Source organism: Parasteatoda tepidariorum, chromosome 2, assembly GCF_982258835.1.
Source record: "Parasteatoda tepidariorum strain Cologne lab strain chromosome 2, Ptep-v5.0, whole genome shotgun sequence".
Lineage (NCBI taxonomy): Eukaryota > Metazoa > Arthropoda > Arachnida > Araneae > Theridiidae > Parasteatoda > Parasteatoda tepidariorum.
This window is the reverse complement of record NC_141756.1, coordinates 88,319,477-88,339,390: the sequence shown is the minus strand read 5'-3', so window position 1 is coordinate 88,339,390 and position 19,914 is coordinate 88,319,477. Positions and strand designations below refer to the sequence as shown.

The following is a 19,914-nucleotide window of genomic DNA, read 5'->3' as shown; positions in this document are numbered from 1 at the left end:
AACTGACAACTTACTGATTTAAACATCCTCTTTCTAATTGTAGCCACACTGCTTTAAAAGATTATATGACTTTTGGAACGCATTTTAGAAGCAATAACAAACACTGACATCGGCTTTCGCTTGTTCAGCAAAATATAAAGATCTTAACAACTACAGTAAAGTATTTCCTGAATCTGAAATTTTAGAATGAGTTTAAAAAATAAAAACTAGATATTTAGTTTGCCAAGGCATTCTAAAATATGATCCGCTGCTGCCAATTGGTAAACTATTTCATATTTTGCCGTTATTAGCTCATTATCAGCTCATATATCGATGTCTTAAGGCAAATAAAAATGAATTTGTTTTTATGAGAATATGGTATGTTTTTTAAATCTTTCTAATTGTAACTACATTATTTTTAGAGATTAGACTTTTGGAACGCATTTTAGAAAAAAACACTGACAGTAGCTTTCACTTGTTCAGCAAAGTATAAAGCTACAACAAATTAACAAATTACTTTTCAAATTACTTTTACAAATTAACAACTACAGTAAAGTATTTCCTGAATCTAAAATTTTAGAATGAGTTTCAAAAATAAAAACCAGATATTTAATTCATCAAAGCATTCTAAAATATGATCCATTATAGCCACTTGGTTAACTATTTTATATTTTGCCATTATTAGCTCATGGTCAGCTCATATATCGATGTTTTAAAGCAAATAACAATGAATTTGTTTTGATGAAAATATGGTATGCAGCTTAAATTTTTCTATTTGTAACTATATTATTTTAAAAGATTATTTGACTTTTGGAACGCATTTTAGAAACAATAACAAACACTGACATAGGCTTTCGCTTGTATTGCAAAATGAAATATCTTATTAACTATAGTAAAGAAATTCCTGAATTTAAAATTCAGCAAAGTATAAAGATCTTAACAACTACGGTAAAGTATTTCCTGAATCTAAAATTTTAGAATGAGTTTTAAAAATAAAAACTGGATATTTAATTTATCAAAGCATTCTAAACGATGATTCGTTATAACCACATGGTAAACTATTTTATATTTAACCCTTATTAGTTCAATTCAGTTTTCCAGTCCAATCCAATCATCCCTGTTTTCTTGACAGTGGGCTCTGGGGTGTAGAAGCAGATGTTGCGGTTGGTTGTCAGTGGCCCCAGTGTTTAGTCCCCAAGCTTGCTGGTTACTCATTTTATCAATCCACTGAAGGAATGAAAAGCAGAGACAATCTCGCCTGATCTGAGGATAGAACCTCGGACCTTTGGCACAGGATCACAAAATGCTATAACCAATGGGTTTCATAAACTCTGTTTAAACTTAGCCCATATTATCATCTTTAGCTCATCCATCGATCTAAACTATGATTCTTATACTTGATTCCATGATTCTTATGGAGGAAACATACTCTCTATAAAGATGACTTAAAAATAGGGAAACTAGATCAAGAAATTTTAAATAATATATTTTTACCGACATGCTTAATTTGCTTATCAAAAATGAAGAATAACTTTAAATCAGGCTCCATTATTGAAAGTAAAATAATAGATCCAAAAACCTTACTTTACAAAAATTTAACCGTATATTTTTAAATTGTAAAGACATACGGTACTGCGTTGAATTAGAAACAATACTTAATAACATTTAATTCAGAGCCGCAGATTAGATAAAAGAAACTTACTTGCTAAAAAAATAGCATTAATTAAGACGAAATAACTTATGAAGTCAAGTTTCTGAAGCCGTATTCCTTTCTAGTCACATTTTTAAAGTGAATTCCACGACACATTAGTGATACTAATGTCAATAAATATTGTCTTTCAGTCAGTAATAATGTTAACGAGATAGTGGTCAACGCTTTGACTGGTGGCAGATAAATTCTGGTGCAATTGAAACACGTCGGGTGCAATAGGAACATGGGGGGGGGGGTAATCGAAATAAGTCTGGTAGCCTGACACAAGGATTGAGTTTAAATTTATGCTCTGCAACTATTTGAAAAATGGTAGAAATTTTTATTGCAAGATTTATGCTTCATAACCAGACATGAAAACAAGTTAAACTTAACTTGGTAGTTCGTAAAAGACAATAAATTCTACAAAACAATAGAAACTTGAATCCGACTCAGAACTTCAGTTGCATAAGTTAGTCAAAAAGTGATCCAAATTTTTATTAAAATATTTTGTCCTTCCCATTAGACATGAAATTCTGTCAATTAAAATATGGAGCTATTAAAATAACGATAAGTTCATCTTGCAGCTGTAAGAAAACAATTAAAACTTGTATTTGAGTTCTAGATGGAAGCTTAAATTGAAATTTGAAAATGAAAGTGGTCAAAAATTTAATTTCTGACATTTACCCGCCACAAGCAGAGACACAAAAAACGGTGGAAATACAACGTGGTAATTTATTCGTAAAATTGATAAAAATTCTATTCAAAAACGATTAAAACTTGTGTTAGAATTCGACACCGATCTTAGTTTCATTTTAACTCCTAACTAATCGGAAAGTGGTCAAAATTTTTATGGCAAAATATTCCCTTCTCAATTAGACATGAAAGTGAGTCAAGTAAAACAAAAAAGCGATACATTTTAATTGTAGTGGTAGAACTTAGATTGGTATAGGCTGAAATTGAAATTTGAGTGGGGAAGTGGTCCAAAATTTGATTATCGGATTTATTTTCCTCAATAAGAAATACCAATGCAAAGTAAGTAATGCAGCGTAACATGTCAAAAAATTCTACTGGTAGTAGTCAGAAATCGATTAAAACTTGCATCTGACATAGAGCTTCAGTTGCATCTTCAGCTAGTCGGATTGTGGTAGAAATTGTCATTGAAAAATTATCAAAATCAGATTATCAAATTCTCACAAACAGAGGCACTAAGTTAAGGCACGTTCAACGTTATAAACATACTCGCAAAATGGATAAAAATTCTACTCGTAGCAGCAGGAAAACGATTAAATCCTGCAATGGTATCCGACATGGAAGTCCAGTTGGAGTTCGAACTGGAAGTTGATATATTGATTGCAAGGTTTGCTCCTCACAAGTAGGCACGACAAGGCGTTGAGTAAAAAGGTTTTGAAATAAATCGATGATCTACAGCACTATGTTTCTATTTATTTTTAAGTGAAATATTAAAACCAAAAAAAAATAATATGTAGGACAAAATGGCTCATTTAATAAAATAGCAAGAAAAATCTTTGAGACGTGACATATCTTCCAAGGAAAAGAGGAGTCGCATGACACAGAACCCCAGATGAAATTTGAACTGCGAAGTAGTTGATATATTGATTGCGAAACTTGCTCCCCACAGATAGCTACGACAAGGAGGTAAGTAAAAAGGTGTTAAAATAAATCGATGACACACAGCGTAATATTTCTCTTTATTTTTTAGTGAAATATTAAAATCGCAATATATATATGTGACAAAATGGCACATTTAATAGAAAAGTAAGAAAAATCTGCAAGATGTGACATATCTTCCAAGGATCTAAAGAGGAGTGAAAGCGCCATGCATCCATCAATGTGGCACTTGCACCCAACAACGCTATAGGAGCGTTTGTATCAAGATCCATTGACATGCTTTAAGAAAAGATAACAGCTGCGAGAAAGAAGATAAGTCGCTGCTAAAAATAAGTTTGCAATTCATCCTCGGTATTTTGAAGATCTACCGCTATTTGTGCTAAAGACATTTTTTTTAATACCAGACTTCGGCGGAACTGGATTTATTTTCTGGTCCCTCGAACACAGTTTTCTAAGATTATTTACGAGCGCGGAATGTTGAGCATTTTGGCTGAGGAACAAGAACTCTTTGAAATCTTCATTGGATCTGAATTAGTACTCTGCTAAAAGGCCGTTAAATGTTGTTTTCCTTCCCCGCTACGAGACTACATTTTTAATTGTCAGCAACTGTTGTGATCTTTAATTGTATTTTTTTTTCTTATTATTAAAATGTTTAAAAATAACATCGACAGCAGATTTTTACTTAGGAAAAAAAAAGGGCATTATATCACTTGAAATTGCTTGAGTCGTAAATGTTCTATATCAGAGATTTTATTTATATGTCACGACTTACGACCGTTTGTTGCTAAACGTTAGAAATTTTTTAAAAGAAAAAAACTTTACCTTCATATTTTCCATGTCTTAAGAATCGACTTTAAATTTTCCAGAATATGCATATGATTCCCATAAAATAGATTTTACAAAATTCCGAGTCTTAATACACCCTTCTTCATTAAAATATACTAATTTAAAATGAGGAAGAAAAAAAAATTTTTTTTGCAAACGATTTTTCTGGATACAACAAATTTTCAAAATAATTTTCTAATTTACTTCATTTTGATTGCTTTTGAAAACAAAAAATATCTGTGATACTGGATATTTTTCCGAAATCAATTCAAAATCAAGCTTAATAAATGATATGGTGAACGAAATTTTATCCTAAAATGTAATATATAAAATGAGTATTATCGAATAAATAATATCTCTGCAAATTTTTATTTTTTAAAAAAACTTTTCTAGATAAAAATAAAATAATGCCGATTGCTGGAAAAAAGTTAGAGGAAAAAAAGGAATGCAAGAGACAAAAAATAGTTGAAACAATTATAGAATTAAAATTACTAATTATCAATGATAAATTTACTATTTATCGTCTGAGTGTTAAAAATGCAATTAAGATTTAAACTATATCCACTCATTCTTTCTTCTCAGCATGTTAAAAATGTATTTTATATATTCAAAACAATACTATTAATCATGAAAAATTTTGGTTAATTAAAGAATTCTGCTACTTTAAACGTTTTTTTTTTTTTTTTTATTTTTTATTTTTTATAAAAAGCTATCCATAACTTAAGTTTCATTCAGTCGTGTTCTACGTCTCCTTACACTAGGTAAAATCGATCACTGCCACTGCCTAACGTTATAAAAATTGACTCAAATTAGCTTTCAAATTGAACACAACTTATATACATTTGTTATGCGTTAATTTTTACCATGAAAATGCATTTTACATATGATAAAAATGTTTCTCTTACTCATGATAAAAAGATTCAGTTATACATGGTCAAAAGTGCATATTATATGCCACAAGTGTCTTAACTAAAAGTGACTATTACGTGTGATAAAAAATGCAAATTTATAGTTTTTTTGTCATATGTAATATAATAGATTATATATGATAGAAAGTATTTGTCGCATAGAACAAAAAATGCCTGTTGCATATAACAAAAAGTGTCCGATATCTCTTATTCTATTAAAAAAATAATGCTTAGTAGTTGGGGAAAGAAACATAGCATTGTGAAAAAATTATTCAAAATTTTCGAATTTAATTCTTGTTGTTGAATAAAACAAAGCATATCATGTTAATTTTTGAAAGCTCTAAAAAGTTTGGAAAATAAATTTTTATTCTACAATAAAACTACGAAAATGGAATAAAATAGACATTTTGGAAATAAGTTACTTTTATTATCATTCATATGTGAGTTTCAAAAAAAAATTATATGTATTATTAGGAAACGATTATAAAGTTTGGAGGTTTCAAAATATTTATTCTTCTCAAAAGTGGTAGCGTTTTCTAAGAAATCTATATTAAACGTTTTATATTCGGGGAAACAGATTCCAAATCTGATATAAAAATAATCACGATATATAAAATCTCATGTTTAATGATGCATGATATATAAAATACGGTTAAAGTTTTTCAACTGCCGTAAATAAGTTTCTTAAATATTTCTAAAAGAAAAAATGAAGAAACATGATTTCCATTTACTCAAGTTTTTCCGTGGAAGAAACTCTTTCTTACAAAAGAAACGCAAATATCAAAACATCCATTTAAATTGAGAACAATTTAGAAACAAATGACGTGTCACAAACCCTTTTGATTCCAAGTAGAAAGGGAGAAGAAGAAAAAATTCTATTCGAAAGGTAAACATGCGGAGGAAAAAAATTATGACTATGAAACAAGACAAAAATATTTTGTGTCTTTCGTAAAGATAATAAAAAAAATGAAAGTTGAAAAAAAAGCCGAAACTAAAGAAAAAAGGACATTAACATCCAATTGGTCGAGCATTAAATAAAATCCCACTGCCGAGGCTATTTAAGCTTCAACCAATCAGAGACAGTTTGTGAAGCAGTGGCCCATAAAGTAACATTTAGACGAAGAGAACTTTCAGCAAAATGATTCAGTCCAAATCCTTTTTATTATTATTTTTTCGCCATTTCTTTCTCTTTTATCCTTCATTGGCTTCACAAAAGAATAAAGACGAAGGGGAGAATGGCGAAGGGGGGAGAAAAGTGTGGCGAAAAAAGTCGTCTGCTTAAAACGATGGCGTGAACAAGCTACCTTACGCGTTGCCAGAATAGGAATTGATAACCTAGCAGGTTAAATGTACAAATCCTTAAAGTAATTTTTTGTACTTCGTGTTCGTTTGTCGTTTTCGACTGCAGGCGAACTTTTTCTCTTTTTTTTTTTATCATTATTATTTTTTTTTTTTTGAAAAGTTTTTTTCTCTTGAGGGAAAAAAAATCGTAATTTTATTTTCGCTTTTCTTGTTTAAGTTTTTCTGTTCGGAATAATTTTTTTTTCTCTTTTCCAGTCCACAACTTTTGAGATCGTCATCTTAACGGATATTATTTCCCTCTTTTATGGCTAATCTTTCGTGAAATTATTTGTGAATGTGTACAACAATGAAGCAGGGGGGGAAAAAGCAATCTGCGATGTCTGATTACTTACAAAGAGAAAAGCGACAGACATTCGAAAACGCTTAAAGCATTCGAGCGTGTTTTATTGCAACTTTTTAGTGATAATAACGTCAATCCTGTTACAAGTGCCTCTTAGACGATATTACAGCAAATAAACACCCTTGAATTATGGGACTATATCATTTCCATCATCAGTTTTCCACGAAAACGATTCCCTGCCGTTTTAGCATAAATTAGTTTTCCAAAAGTTATTTAACGCATTTTGGGAAATGGATAAATATTATTAAGCGGAATTTAATGAAGCTCAACAAATTATTTTAAAATGAAACGTTTTATGTTTTATTATGGGACTGTTAATACACGCATTAAGGAGGGATCATTGTAAGACCATAATTTTTTTTAAATCATAAATACAATCTTAAATACTTTTAAAAAGTTTCTCTTTTTAAATTAATTTTCCATCATGCATTTTGCATTTCTGAAATGTTTGCGCTTGTTAGAATGCAATAGACTATTTGCGTCGAATGTATTGTGTATAGTATGAACCCTTTTTTTTTTGTGATAACTATAAAAACTTTCTGTGGTAATGATAAAAAATAAAAACAAGGGAAAACGAGATGTTTCTTTGTGTCAATGGCTGAGTTCTATGCAGGGACTAATATATCTATGGTTCTATGACGTGGGGTCAGAATAGAACGTTGGAATCATTCAAACAGCTTAAATCGCTACCGCATGTGAAGAGTTAAAGGTTCAAATGGTTTGCAAGCTAAAGGAGATGGTTCTTCCTGAAATTATTTATGTGAGAAAAAGTATTTTCTCTTAAAAAAATATTTTCATAAAAAGAACTTATGTTTATAATGCACGGAAGAAAAAAAAAATCTGATAAAATTACCGTGCTGTATAGGAATCACATTTCTAGTAAAAATAGAAGGAAAAAAAAGCGAAAAACGTAATTTTGGTTTCATTTAATAATAATAAAAAAGATACAGCATTTAAACCATTTTTATAATTTTTCCTTTCGTATGGTAGTGGTTTTCCAGAAATTCTGATATTTAAAATTACAGCTCTTATAACCACACATTTAGTAAAAAATATTAAGACCCAATAGATGGCTTTAATGCCATGCTTCTGGGGCATCATGACAACATAACCATATTTAAGCAGATTTATCAAATTTTATCACATATAATAAAACAATATTTTTTGCTAACCCTACCAAAATCATTACCAAAGCGCTTCGGTAAAAATTACCAAGTTTTTTGGTGTTCCCATAGAGCTGGAAGCACTTAAATGTTTACTACCATAAACTACTATATTCTGGTAGTTTTGATGATACTTTTTTTCTGAAAAAAATTCCTTATTGGTTGAAACAGGATCCATAAGAAAGTTATTCCTAAGCTTCTGAAAATGATTTATCAAACTTTGTTAAAGGTTAAAAATTTAATTTTGCTGCGGTTTGCTTTACTTTTACGAAGATATTTGAAATATTGATAGAAAATATTATAATTAGATAAAGACTTATAAGGTCACATGATCGATAAGAATCGGATTGTTCAATAATTCGGTAGTCGAATGGCTGTCTATGTTTAAAAAGTCGGAACAATTTGACGCGTACTTGGTTTCATTGAACTCGTCAATGGAGCAATCCCCCCCTGCAAAGGATAGAAATTGTGATGACAAGTCTTCGGATCATCCCCTAGAATGTTTCCCAGATAGTCGCATATAGCCAACTGGGAACCTATAGTGTAACGTAAATGAAGTATCTCTATTTCGACACTAAGAAATCTATGAATATTTAAGAAAGAAAATATATTTCTAGTCCAACAAATCCACGCAAAAAAATAATACCTCTTAGAAAAATCTTCGATTATTTCTTAAACACTTTATTTTTAAATCTAGTCTTTTAATTCAAATTATTACATAAATTGAATATCATTTGACTTAACGGTCATCGTTCAAAAGCTTGTTTTTGGCGAAAAAAATCTGAAAAACATTAGCTATTTGTTGAAAACAAATTGGGAAACGTCAGCCAAGAACAGGGAGACATGAAATGGAGTTTTGAAGAAGGCCAAAACCTATCCGGAGAAGACGAATGAAGATTTACTGAAATTTTTTTTTTCCTTTTTTGCTGTGAAACTTATTAAAATTTAATCTTTAAAACGAAGTATGTGACCTTAAAAAATGTTGAATTATAAGGTATACAATTTTTTCCGCCATTTTAAGGTATGTAATTTTACATAGTAAAATGCATGGTTAGAGTGAAATCGGTTGAATGGTTTCTGAGAAATCAAATTTTAAATATACTTTTTCAAACTTTGATTTCTCTGGAACTATTCAACCGATTTCGCTCAAATTTCGGATTTTGCTATGTATAATTACATGCCTTAAAATTATGTAAAAAAAATGTATACCTTGCTATTCAAAATTTTCTCGACTATTATTTAATAAAATAATAAAAAAATAATAAATATTTACTAAAATTTATTTTTTGCATGGAATTATCTTTGGATAAATAAATTTTATAATTGTGTGTGAAGATTTGAAATTCGCTTAAAAAGTTCTCGAGATATATTGCAAAATACGCAAAAAGTAAAATTAACACTGAGGGGTCCAATCTCTCTAACGCTCTCCTGGCCATGCTATGGGGACCATCTTTCCCTTCTCAGACTGCGACTACCCCCTATATTTTGAGTAAGTTCAGAGAAAGTACGTTTTTGGGTTTTATGTCGTAACTTAAAATATCGTCTGCAATGTTTAGTTAGCATATTTGTGATCACCCCCTCGAATCATAAAAATTGAGCCTAAAACGTGAAGATCCGACCATTAAATCAAAGGTTATTCATTGTAGTTCTTTTTTTCTTTTCTTTTTTTCGTACTGTACATTAGAAATACAATATTTTAGAGCATTTGCGTAATATTTTAGTGTTTCAATAATTACACTGGAGGATTTTTTCTGTTAGATAAGAGTTTTCAACGGGTCTTGGATATTTTTACATCGTCGATTTCAAATCTGCAATCAGTTTCTCTCTCCAAGCTACGGATATGTTTAATGACATTTTTAGTCTATTTTTTGACGAAACTTACAAGTATAAACATATGTGTAACAGGGAGTTGCGTAAATGCAGCGAAAAATTTCTAGGAAAGTTAGGACACATCAACAAAAAAAAAAAATTGAATTGGAGTGCTTATGCTCGATATTGTCATCATGCGTCGCTAGGGGTACTTCCTATTATGAAATGTTTCTTTGTGTGCTTCTGAACAATTCATAATAGGGTAGCGCCTCTAGCCGCATATGCTCTAGCTCCCCCTAGAAGTTCGTCGCAACATTTAACGTGCCCCCTGTTATGTTCTTAAACTTGTACAATTTGGCGAAAAATAGATTAAAAATGTCATTTAAAAAATGTAGCTTTAGGAGCAAAACTAATTTTGGATTGGAAATCAGGCAAGATCAAGTATTTGTATAAATGCAACATATAAAAATTGTTTCTCAGTGTTTTCCAAACGTTTTACTTTCCTATACAACTAGTGTTATAAAATATGTAGCATTTAATGCTATCATAATGTTATAGACCTTCACTATTTACATGAATAAGAACCAAATTAAGCGTTGCATATTGAAAGATTTTAATGCATTAAATGATATCTGTTAAGTATTTGTATAAATGCAACATATAGAAATTGTTCCTCAGTGTTATCTAAGCGTGTTACTTTCCTATACAACTAGTGTTTAGGAAATAGGTGGGATTTAATGCTATCATTATATTATCCACCTTCACTATTTACATGAATAAGAATCAAATTAAGCGTTGCATATTGCAAGATTTTAATGCATTAAATGATACCTGTTAAGTATTTGTATAAATGCAACATATAAAAAATTTTTCTCAGTGTTATCTAAGCGTGTTACTTTCCTATACAACTAGTGTTTAGGAAATAGGTGGTATTTAATACTATCATTATATTATACATCTTCACTATTTACATGAATAAGAACCAAATTAAGCGTTGCATATTGCAAGATTTTAATGCTTTAAATGATATCTGTTAAGTATTTGTATAAATGCAACATATAAAAATTGTTTCTCAGTGTTATCTAAGCGTGTTACTTTCCTATACAACTAGTGTTTTGAAAATAGGTGGTATTTAATGCTATCATTATGTTATAGACCTTCACTATTTACATGAATAAGAGCCAAACTAAGCGTTGCATATTGCAAGATTTTAATGCATTAAATGATATCTGTTAAGTATTTGTATAAATGCAACATATAAAAATTGTTTCTCAGTGTTATCTAAGCGTGTTACTTTCCTATACAACTAGTGTTTTGAAAATAGGTGGTATTTAATGCTATCATTATGTTATAAACCTTCACTGTTTACATGAATAAGAACCAAATTAAGCGTTGCATATTCCCAGATTTTAATGCATTAAATGATATCTGTTAAGCGAGTTATTTTCCATTAGAGAAGGTATTTTAGAAAAATGTTTGTTATTTACACTTGAGACCGCAATTGCTGTTAAGTAAAAATGGGAAAATAAATCAAAGGGGGAAATAAAGTCGTTGAAAAGTACAACATGTAATGAAGAAATCCCTTCTACTTCGTCAACGAAAACCTCAGAGCATGAAATATGCCCGGAACGACAATTATTCAGTTCTCCAACCAACAGCTGTTGAAAGGCGAATCTAAAATAGAAAATACACCGCCTGTACCCACTTAATGCTTTATATATTTTCGCCATTGCCCGCTTCTACGGCGATGATCATTTATCAAGCGAGTAGCGTCTTGGCAGCAGTTTCATGAAAATCCTGTTTTCCTCTGACTCTTTCTTTCTTTCTTGCTCTCTTTTCTTTCCATCCTCATCTTCCGTCTTACTTACTGTCATGCCATGATTTTGAAGGGTCGTTGAGGAAGTTTTAAAGAGTTCGCTTTAAAGAGTCATCAGTTGTACGGCTCGTTGTTTGTGCGACTGGCGACGCTTTTAATTCGGCGAAGGGAAGGAGAAAGCGAGTTGGGAGACGGATTTCGAAAACGTTCGAATAAGAAGGGGAGGGGGAGAAGTGAGTAAATAAGAGTGACTGACAATCGAATAGAGAAAAGAGTGTGGGTGGGAGAGAGAGAAAAGGGGGGAGAAACGGGACTGGGTAGCTTTTTACTTGGAACTAAAATAGTTGAGCTTTGAAATATTTGTAGAATTTTCCCCCTGCTATTTTCGATTGTTGATTATTTAATGTGGTCGGGTAAACATGATTTGATAGGTTATAATGTGCTGCATTTCAAATGAAGCGTGTTTAACGAAATGAGCTTTGCACACTCTTTTATTTAAGAATTAGACTTCTTAAATTTCTGCTTTTCCTTTTCAGCTTGTCAAGAAAAGTCATTCGTTTTAAGTTGTTGCAGAAAAATTAAAAAAGAAAAAAATGAATGAATAAACTTGTTTTTGAGAATAATTGCAATATTTTTTTTTTATACTTTTGAACAACTGCTATTAGAAATAAAGAGAATTCGGTACAACTCGGACTCACTCCTTATATTAAATGAACTGAATAATAAAAAATTAGTGATCCCTAAACACATTGCTTATATTAATTGATCCATTGACATCAAGCATGAATTCAAAAGTAATGGATTTCTTATTCTTCGACTAAAATAGCATGGTTTGCTGGCTGTCCTGCTATGAATATAGGAAATAAATCAATACGACATTATATAGGACCGAACGTCCAATACACTGCTTTTACTATATCAAGGCAAATGTCCAAATAAAGGAAAATGTCCAAATAAATAATAACCAATCTGTTGTAAGATGACCAAAATGGCAGGACAGGAGGAAAGGTACTCAGGTGTCAGTTCTGAGTCAGGGCCATAATTTCTGCTATGCAGGTACTTTGTAATTCCATCTTTTTGAATTTTTATTCCTCTCAGGTGGCGTGTTCTGAGTCTGGTAAGGGTGTTCGCCACCATTCTGCTTGTTCACAAATTTGATGTTTAAGGTTTACTGCCTTGTCCTTTAATCTTAACCTAGCCACTGCACTAAATCATTAAGTGTTACCACACAGGAGAATTTATCATTGTTGAGCTTTCTTAAATAGTATATCAAATTAATATTGGCAAAAAAGGATATTCGGTACGAATGGGTCTCACTCCTTATTTTAAATAAACTAAGTAATGGAAAATTGATGATCCCTAAATAAATTGCTTATACTAATTGATTCATTGATATCAGGCATGAATTCAAAAGGCGTTGACTCCTTATTCATAAAACTAAATAGTATATCAAATTTATATTGGAAAAGAGAAAATTCGGTACGATTTGAACTTATGCCTTATATTAGAGGTTCCCAAATGGTTTTTCGTGGAACCCTAGAGAACCCAAGAGTTCCTTGAAAGGGTTTGAAGGGGTTCCGAGATTGCCTTTTTAACCATTAATTATTTTTGAAACTTGTATTTGCATTTAGATCATATTATCCGTTATATATTTAATATTTCTGTTGCCTTTATGGAATTATTTGAAGTAAAATAGCAATGAAAAAGGGATGGCATTCTTTTTTTTTTTTTTTTTTTTTTGTAAAAAATTACAAAAGTCTTTTATTGCTTCACAAAAGTCTTTTTATAGGTTAATACCCTCCAGATTTTCTTTATATACTTTATTTATAAGGTCGGGGTTCCGCTGAAAGAAGGTCAATCATTTAGGGTTCCTTAGTCCTAAAAAATTGGGAACCATTGCCTTATATTAAATAGAGTTATGAAAATTAATAATCCCTAAATAAGTTGCTTACATTAATTAATTCATTGATATCAGGCATGAATTCAAAAGACATTAATTCCTTATACTTCACATTAAATAACTTATTGAATTAATTGATTTGTTAACATAAAATGTGAACTTAAATCTAAATAATATTAATGGAAAAACACTATTTCTAAACTTTTCGTTTCATTTTTGGTTGTCTAGAAAATTCACTTTTATTTCGTTGTTAAAAAATGTAAAGAAAATTACATTTGTTTTTTGCGAAAAAAATCTGATGAACTTTTTTATGCTGGTGAATAACTGCAATGAGATAAAAAGTAATTCGCTTCAGTTTGGATTCACTCCTTATATTAAATAAACTGAGAAATGATATACCGCTAATACTTACATGGAGAAAAAAATACGAATACTTACATAGAGAAGTGATATTGACAAACCTGGTAAAAAAAAAAAAAAAAAAAAAAAAAAAAAATGTTGGTTATAAAAACTAAAATATAAGGCATTTAAATCGTTCATTAGGTCATTTTTCCCTTAACGTCATTTTTCATAAGTAAAAAATAAAACTTAAAAGTAAATTTAACCAAATAAGCGGTTTTCATGCCACGATCTGAAGTATCATAAAATTATCAAACTTATTATCAAGTTTATTCACACATTAGGAAACCATATTTTTTGTTAATTTAAAAAAAAAAAATCATTATCAAAACGCTTAGGATGAACCTACCGAGCTTTTTTGTTACTCCCACATAGCCAGTAACACGGTAAATTGTAGCCATATTTTGGTAATTTTAACCGTACTTTTTTCCTCAACGCAGTAAGAAATAAAAAAGAAATTCGGTACAATTTGGACACACTCCTTATATAAAATAAACTGAAAAATGAAGTATCACTAATCCTTAGAATCATTACTTATATTAATTGTTTAATCAGTGTCTTACCGGACCCCCACTGTTCCCTTTGCGGGAACATCATTATGGATGGACGACTCATTTCTTACTTCGTGGGGATTCCTTGCTGGAAAGGCTAGAAGTCGAATAAGACAATGACCTTATTTTATATTTCGTTCTTTTTGCGTGTTACTCATTTTTTCAAGTTATTTGCTTCTGAAAAAAAAAAGGAAGTACTAATTGCTGCGTTAATATAAGACACAAAATAAGCCTCAATCTTCAAATGAAATGTCTTCCTCAATTTACCAATTTATTAATACTGATTAAGATGAAAAAACGTGAATAAAGACGACAAAGGTTTCACTGTAAAAATTTCCAGATCAAATTACGGTATGAAGTATAAGCACTTTGGGTGTCTAATCCGTTATCATTTTAATGATTGAAGCCAAAATAACATGAAAGAAGCACAAATATAGGTACACTGTAAAAATCTTCGGATTAAATTACGGTGTAAAGTACAAGCACTTGTCCATTTTCCCGTAAAATCCGTTTTTATCGTAAAATATTATACCGTGATATCACGGGAATTGTTACTATAAAAATTACGGTATATCAGATTTTTTTGTTCCGTAGCATGTTCCAGTAAAAATGGATTTTACGGTAAAAAGCATTGCTACCCCAAGGGCTGGTACTTTTTACTGTAATTTGATACGGAATTTTTTACAGTGTGCATACATGGACATAATATAATTTTGGTTTTATAGGCCAGGTCTTTTCTCAGTATCTTTACAGAAAAATTTCTGCATTTTTGTGCTAAAATGCTGATGCAAGCTATATTTAGATCATTTCTGTACCATTATTTGTGCTTTATTAGCGTTTGTTACTTTATTAATGCGTAGCTCGAAGTGCGCTCTATTTCATTTGGATCGCATTTTCATGTAGGTAATCCAGTGATGTGTATTCACGTCTATTTTTTATGAATGGAAAAATAAATAGAAAGTAATTAATATTATGGTACATTATCATTATTAAAGGATTACAAAATTCTTCGAAGATTTATTGAATAAATTAATGAGCATAGTGAATCAACTGGGGATTTCACGTATAACGGATGAATTCATTTTGAGTGAAAAAGGAAAAGATTTATTTATTACTTATAAATTAAACTAATTTCTAATCCAATAATATCATACACCAGGAGTTACTGATTTTTTCCAAGTTGCAGCGTTGTCCTTATAGAGGTTTAATACTGTTGACAGCCTATTTATATAATATTTGTTATATACATATGATGTACAGTGTGCGAGAAAATGAACCACCCTGAATATCTTTTGATCTAATGAACGAACTTTCATGTACTAGGACTCAGTTTTATCAGAAATGTCATTACCATACAGTACGTTAATTTTACTAAAAAAAATTTCTCTGTGTACGTCAAACTTTGCATTTGCTGTTTCTTTAGAATGAAACAGTAAGGTTAAGCGGTTAATCATTATTTCTGCGAAGCAGAAATGTTATAATGCCAATATTACTTTCTTAAAGATTAAATGAAGGCTCGCTTAAAATTTTTAAATATATATATAATTTCCTAGCTTTTAATGAAAACCTTGTTTTAAACCTTTTTCCCATTTGTACGTTAAGGTTTTCAAAGTAACCTTTTTTATAATGATGTGTGGTCTTTTTAGATTCAAACTTAATATAAAAAAGGCTGCAAAGTGAACCTCATTGAGTGTAAACTATCATAGTTATATTTAACATTGTTTCAAGCTTGAGTGATATATTTGCTAATCATTTATAAACTTTGTTGAGGTTTTGTGATAAAAGGTGCTGCTGTATTAAAATCAACCTTACAATGCTATCTGGGTGAATTCGTATTAAAGCTTGAGAAAATACAGAAATTTAAAAAATATTGTAATATTTATTATTAAAATACTTGGGAATATTTTTAAACGAAGAGTATTGTACAAGTCTTGTTTTAGTATATAAAAAAAATTAATCATTACTGAAAATGAATTTATATCTAACCAATTGTTTGATGATTGTGTTTGCGTACATGGAATATAAAACATTAAGGTTCCAAAAAATGATTCTATTAATTTTAAAATTGAAGTAATTTTATTTGTCGCAAATAAAAAGTATTAATTGTTGATTAATTTTATTAGTGTAGTGAAGTTTCCTTTTTAGATTTTTAAAAATATTTTGGAATAATTTTAATTCAAACAAATTAAAAATAAACTTTAGGCATATCGCTTTGTGTAAGATTCAAAGAAGTAATTTTTACACTCTTTATTATTTTTTAAACATTAAGTTTAATAGAAAAACCATTTGCTTGATTTGCTACAAAAACTACTTTTACAAAGTCTTAAATAAATTTGAAGTAAACCCTCCAAAATCATATTTAAGTAAACTCTTTTATATAAATACATTTAAACTAATACAGTTAGTTTTTCTGGATATAAAATATCGACAAACTCAATTAAGGAAGGTGAATTATACGGAAATAAAAATATAACAATTATGCGAAATATTCTGTATCTTTGAATATTTAATAATAAAATTTACCTATTCAGTTAGCATTTCTCAAAAACTAAATCGTTATATCCTACGCAAAAAATAAAAATGCTGAAACTCATCATCTCTGTGCTTAATCAGTGAGTTTAAAAAAAACATTTTCCACGGAAAAAAACTATTTGGAACTAATAGTTCAAATATACTTTCCCAACCAAGCTAATCATATCAAATTAAATTTTATACAAATATGAGAACTGTCGTTATAAATTCGTAATTTTTCCTTTTTCAACCGGAAAAAAAATAGCTGCGTTAAATCTCTCGATATTTCTTGACAATGACGCTCAAACAAAACTGTCGGAATATTTGATTCGGATAAGGAGTTCGTAAGACGAAGGCGAGAACAGATAATTTTCTTCGATTAAACGAGAGAATAACCATAAAAAAATGTTATTCTATCATTAAAAAGGTATAAAAAGTATATCATAATTATCTTCTTCGATAAACTTAATTAAAAGTGTTTTGACCCTTTTTTCGGAGTGATGCTTTTCATTTAACGCGATAAATGACTGCTTGTTTGTTAATTAGAAAAGCTTTATTTTTTTTTTCTTCTGTGAAATCGAACTCGTTATTTTATTTGTCGTTCTTGTTACAGTTTAGTAGTGTTCGTTTTCCTATGCTTTGTTGGCTTATTTTTGCTTTTTTTAGAACGAATTGTTATTATGAATTCATCGGATTAAAAGCTTTTAACTTTTACTTTTCATTAATATTGATGATGTAAAGAATATCCTTTGCAACAGTTTTCTACTGAGAATTATACAAATATTAATTTAATTAACGATATAATATTTTTCCTCATTTTTGCAGTTTTTTGCTTAAAGTTCATGCATTTCTTTAGTACTATCGTACATCAGTAATTTTTAGAAAATAAATAAGCCATAAGTGAATTTATAAGAAATTTACCAAAACAATTCTGTAGCTGAAATTCGTTTAAATACCCTGCAGACTTATTTAAAGAAAACCATAATTATTAAAATGTTATTTTTTGTTTCTTAGGTAAAGTATTATTTATTTATCGGTTTTATTTGTTATAAAATCTTTGAGTTAAAAAATGTTTTTTAAATTGTACGAGTTATTTTTATTTGGAATTGTTTTAGATAGATAATTTTTAGATAAGATAATATTTTGATGCTTCATATGTTTATTTTACTGACATAAAACGTTTTTGCTACATTATTTTTATTTACACTTTGTGCCTACTGCACTGCAAAAAATTTCAGATCAAATTACGGTAAAAAGTGCCAGCACTTAAGATGCTAGGGATGAAGATTTTTTTTTTACCGTAAAATCAATTTTCACCGGAACAAAAGAATCTGATACTGTAATTTCTACAGTAATAATTAACTGAAAAATCACTGAATCAATCTAATAAAATAAATGTTACTGTAAAACTTACGGTAAAGTATCTAAAGGTAAAAATTCATTTTATGGTAAAATGAATTTTATGGATAATGCACCCAATGTGCCGGTACTATATACTGTAAATTGCTTCGGAAAACTTTACAGTGTGTAGTTATTATAGTCTTTTTCTTAACATAACTTACTAAAGTATATTAATAACTCATGTACATAAAAGAAATTTTAATACTCCAGATTTTTAGATCCGAAAAGATTTTTATATGAAAAATTTTTAGATTCGAAAATTTTCCGGTAAAGTCTTGTTTTTGGTAACACCTGTAAAGGAGGATAGCATTGACTGACTTCTTATTTCCGGTCCACTTTTTTTAAGATTTTTAGAATTTCCTAAATTAAAAATTATTACATAACTTTCCTTGGCTAAATGGGTTTTTTTTTTCAACGATCATTTCGGCATGAGCCATGGTAACTAAAAGGATAGAGCGTTCTCTTATCAATGAGATGTCCCAGGTCCGAATGGTTGACGCGAATTCTGCTCCCGGTTCGCACCGACCACAGTGCTGACATAAAAATATCGTGAGTGGTATTTGAATTATGGGTAAGAATCCATTTTCCGTCGGATGAACCGAGGGAAGTTTTCATAGTTTTCTTCCATCAAAAATTCCTCCGTGCAAAATAGTTTGTCCCAATGCTTAATCCAATAGTTCCCTTGTCTTCTGGATTGGGTTCGAAATTTCAAGGAAGCGGAATTGAATATTGATTGTCAGAATTAAGTCGGCTGTTAAACGCCGGTTATTATATAAAATTAATTTCGCATATTGCTTATTTCACTTGGATTGAAATAGATTTTATTTAGTTTTAGATTTTAGGTGAGTGGATAGGATAGTGAAACAGAAAAAAATTAAGCAATGCTGAGTGTTTTAAGAGGAAACTAAGTGGAAAAATGAGCATAACAAAATTTTTTTTTAAAAGTACACAGCAAAAACTTTTGGTGTTCGGATAAATTAAATGTATTTTTAAGTATAGAACTGTTGTTATATCGGGCCAAAACTTCTATAAAAATAACAATTGTTTTAAAGAATTAAAACGAATACATTACTAAAAATGTGCTTGATTTTTAAACCAAATTGTTTTTGCAATCAAGCCGTTAAACTAATTTTAATATACATGAAAATATATGTTGTGAGTAAACCAAACAAAAAAAAATAAATGAGTAAGACTAAAATGGTGAAAAAGTAAGTAAAAATGTGACTAAATGCACTGTAAAAGATATTATTTTACCTCAAAAACGGTAGTAACTATACACTAAATTTTTTACAGCGTAGTTAAAGAACTTATCTAAACCATTTGCAAGTAAACTTTTCAATTGAGTCTTTAAAATAGTAAATATATATATATATATATATATATATATATATATATATATATATATATATATATATATATATATATATATATATGTACTGTAATATATTCACTATATCACCTATATTCACTATATTCACCTATATTCACTACTAAAGATAAGTATTTTACATTTGAAAAACTTTAATCTGAATCCTATAGGGTTTTACATTATAACTATTTTGATATTTAAGAATTTTTAGTAGTAACAAGTATCTTATCAGTTTATTTTTACCTTGCTTGTGTTATATTTA

The 19,914-nt window shown here is 29.6% G+C and overlaps 1 protein-coding gene across 1 annotated transcript in view; it reads left to right on the top strand.

Moving 5' to 3' along the window:
* LOC107457290 (homeobox protein NK7.1) overlaps positions 1-19,914 on the top strand; it is a 109,273-nt gene that overhangs the window by 58,093 nt on the left and 31,266 nt on the right. The gene's annotated exons all lie outside the window — the stretch shown is intronic.